Below are 4,062 nucleotides of genomic sequence, written 5' to 3'. Positions count from 1 at the left end.
ACATCTACTTCTCTCCCTTCTCTCCCTCCCTTTACCTACCTTCCTTCCTTCCTTTCTTTCTCTTTTTTCTTTTGCTTTCTTTCTACCACAGAGAAAGCTTGACAAAGTTTAAACAGCTTAGATGCTAAAAAGACAAATTATCTTTTCTTCTCTTTACTCTAGACAACAATTTTAAAAAGATAACTGTCTTAAAAAAACAATTAATTAAAAGACTCTTCTAAAAATTGGCAATTAATTTTTTTTGTTTAACCTAAAATGTTAAACACCAAGATTAAAGTGCTAAAAATGATTTAAATAATATTCAGTTCTGTAAAGACACAGAATACACATCTGGAGTAAATTATTTGGTAAAAGGAAAGCTTATCGATGATTAAAATAGTGTTGATACAATAAAAAAGAGAAACATTGCTTGGAAAAAATTTTTCTACACAAAAATTATTCAGAAAATGTAGTTTAGCTTTATCAAATTCTGGTTTGGGTACTCTGCAAAAAAGTATTGTTCTGTTCTAAAGTCTTTCTTCAAGAATGAAAATGGTCCTTCTGGCTTCTCAAGTGATCCCTTAATATATGTTAGGTTTTTATTTTATTTTTATTTTATTTTTTTACTTTTTTATTTTTTATTTTTTTTTTTGCGGTATGCGGGCCTCTCACTGTTGTGGCCTCTCCCGTTGCGGAGCACAGGCTCCGGACACGCAGGCTCAGCGGCCACGGCTCACGGGCCCAGCCGCTCCGCGGCATGTGGGATCTTCCCGGACCAGGGCACAAACCCGTGTCCCCTGCATCGGCAGGCGGACTCTCAACCACTGCGCCACCAGGGAAGCCCCTATTTTATTTTTTACTTAACAATTTCTAATTGTCTTCCCAGATCCTTTTAGTTATCAATCGATCCCCACTTTCAGGCATTACAGGCCTACTAATTATTGCCTACTGCATTTGAAAGCCACCATGGGATTGTCAGCATTCCTGGATATGTCCTTAACTTGTATACACACTATGTTCATTCCCTACTAGTCTAGAAATTCTGAAATTTTCCTATTTCAATATCATTATGCAAAACTGAAAAAATCGACCCATTTCCTGAAAAATAGATGAGGCGTTTAGATGTTTATTTTATGAAATAAGTTTTCAGTGGAGATTATATCTTTTTAAAGTAAATGTAATAATTTATTTTTAAACTAAAATAATAATCATGATAAAAGGTTTTCAGAGATATCTTATGGGTTATATGGGCATGTATTAAAACCCCACATCTCCACTCTTCATGACTGTCATTCTCTATCATCATTCCACTGGCAAACAAGTCATCCTGTGTTATGAAATCCAAGTTTTTACTGTGGTCCCCTCAATAATTATTTCTGAGAACACCAGAGAAATGCTTGAATGTTCCGCTAATCCATCCTGGTTTCCCCCTGTCAAGTCACGCAGTCCATTCATTTTGGAACACTCTTGCAATTATTATAGATAACATTTTATTTCTTTAAAATCGTTTCTCCAGGTTCTCAGTGTAAACAGGTAAAATTGCTTACTTTCCTAACATGTAGCTAATACCAGAATATAAACATTTTGCTACACTACACTGAAGTCTTGGTGGTAAGAAAAGGAACTTATAATATGGAAAATAAAAACTTCACATTAGCTACTGGGCACCACAATTTCTGGACACTGAAACCTTGCTCAAAAATCATATCTGTCCCCTCAAGCTTATGTCATTTGTCTTCAGTCAGGCTACCTCTCCTTAACTAAACTGGCTTTGCCCCTAAATACCTTCTCTCCAATTTTCACTATCCCAGTGAGAATTTATCAGTCAGGAAATGAACTTTGCTCTACGAGTAACCCACCACATAAGAGTATAAAAGAATTCAGGAGACTGTTGTACAGGGCTGGAAATGGGGCATCCAGACCATATTTGGCTTCTCTGCCATAAAGTATATGCCCACCACCCGAGGTTTCCAAGATGGGTGTTTGAACTCAAGTGATCACTTTGCTCTTCCACCCAGCAGGAAGGAAGAAAAAGGGCCTGCTCAGTCCCTAAGGAGATTTTCTTCCATAGGACTACACAACATGTCTGGTTACATCTCATTGGTCAGAACTTATTTAAATGGCCCACTAGCCACAGGGCCACACGTCTCCCTGAATAAATTTGAAGTTCTATTACTGAACAGGAAGAAGATGAGTGTTCAGAGTTATCAAGAATTCTCTGCCAAAGAAAGGATAAACTCAAAATGTTTTATCTTCAGCTCAAGTCTCTGGCCCAGCTCTTCATTATATACCACGAGACACAACCAGGGATCCCAGAGAAGAGAGGTTTCTATGGGATTGTGCAGAAAACTCTAGTTCCTTATAATCGAAAATTTCCATGCCAGAGTAAGATCTTTATCTTTGCATAGGAAAGGTTTATTGGAAGTTTTGCCAAACAAAATATTTGCGTGTCCCCAAAGATAAAGTCTCTGTCCTCTCCCAAATTTATGGAGCAAAAATGTTGGCAGCTTTCAAAATAGTGTCTGTGTATACATACACACATACATAAAAATATACATAATACATAAATATGTGAATGTGTGGGTATGTGTATGCATCTATGTGAAACAGTGAGAATATGCAAAAGTTATTCTTTCTGGCTGGTGAGATCATGTATAGATTTTAAGATTACTGTGTTTGTCAAATTTTCTGCAAAGAACTTTTAAAAATTGTAATAAGAAAAATAATGTTTACAAATCTATATGTTGATGCTTAATACGTAAATATCAATGGAACATTTCTGGCTCAGAAGAAAAACATTAACACATTGAAAGTCCAATATCTTCTAATCCATAAGTAGCAACTGTAAACTGTAGGTTCCTGATAAACAAACAGTCATAACTGTACAGAACAGCAGGGTGGGATTCCTAAATTGTATTTAAAAGTAAAGGAATTAGCTGCTTAGTATGTTCGTTTAATAAACTTGCAGTTTAGAGCCTTCTTAATTAAGACTCTCTTGGGTGTACTGGGCTCTGTATGCAGACAAAATATGGAATTCTGCTTTCCTATATTACATGTTGTTAATGCTAATATATGTGCATTGCAGTGTCTTTGCAAATTTCTTTTCCATTTCTGTATATTTATATTTGTGTTTATTTTTGTCTTCTGTGAAAGCAACCATTTCCTTTAGAAATATATGTATGTGTAAATACCTATATATGTATATTTGTGTATGGACCTTTGTCTATAAAATGTATACATTTTTAATTATGCATGTATATGAATGTATATATATGAGTATGTGTGTGTATATAGATGTGTATGTATGTGTGGGTGTGTGTATATATATACATATATTTTAACTTCCCAATATTTTCTCCTTCCTTGTGTTTCTAAAGCCTCACTGAATCCTAATTAAATATATTAGTCATACTGGGATAGCCATTGACATGATTATGACAGAATACTGTTTAGTTATTGGCTGAGGATATAACCTTATGAAAGCCATGGTCTATATGGTTATTTGCCTCCATTCAAGTGAGACATGGGAAACACTTAAAAATCAGTGTGGGCTTCCCTGGTGGCACAGTGGTTAAGAATCCGCCTACTAATGCAGGGGACATGGGTTCGATCCCTGGTCCAGGAAGATCCCACATGCCGCAGAGCAACTAAGCCCATGTGCCACAACCACTGAGCCTGCGTGCCACAACTACTGAAGCCAGCACGGCTAAAGCCTGTACTCTGCAACACGAGAAGCCACAGCAATGAGAAGCCCACGCACCGTAACAAAGAGTAGACCCCGCTCACCACAACTAGAGAAAGCCTGTGGTGCATCAACGAAGACCTAACGCAGCAAAAAAAAAAAAAAGAAAAAAAAATCAGTGTATCATGACCACTGACCAATCAGAGTAGACATCCATTCAATCAGAACAAATTTCCAAAACTTGCACATCCCAGAACAATTTTAAATCTTCTCCTAAAGTGTTTTGTCTAATGGTACAAATTTGATATATTTTCTAAGAAGTTGGGAGTAGTTTTAACAGTGAAAAACATGTATCTTGACTGATTTTCCCATTCCATCAAAGGATAAGTCAACAGAGAATG

Source organism: Globicephala melas, chromosome 4, assembly GCF_963455315.2.
Source record: "Globicephala melas chromosome 4, mGloMel1.2, whole genome shotgun sequence".
In the NCBI taxonomy this organism is placed as follows: Eukaryota; Metazoa; Chordata; class Mammalia; order Artiodactyla; family Delphinidae; genus Globicephala; species Globicephala melas.
This window is presented reverse-complemented; position numbering follows the sequence as displayed.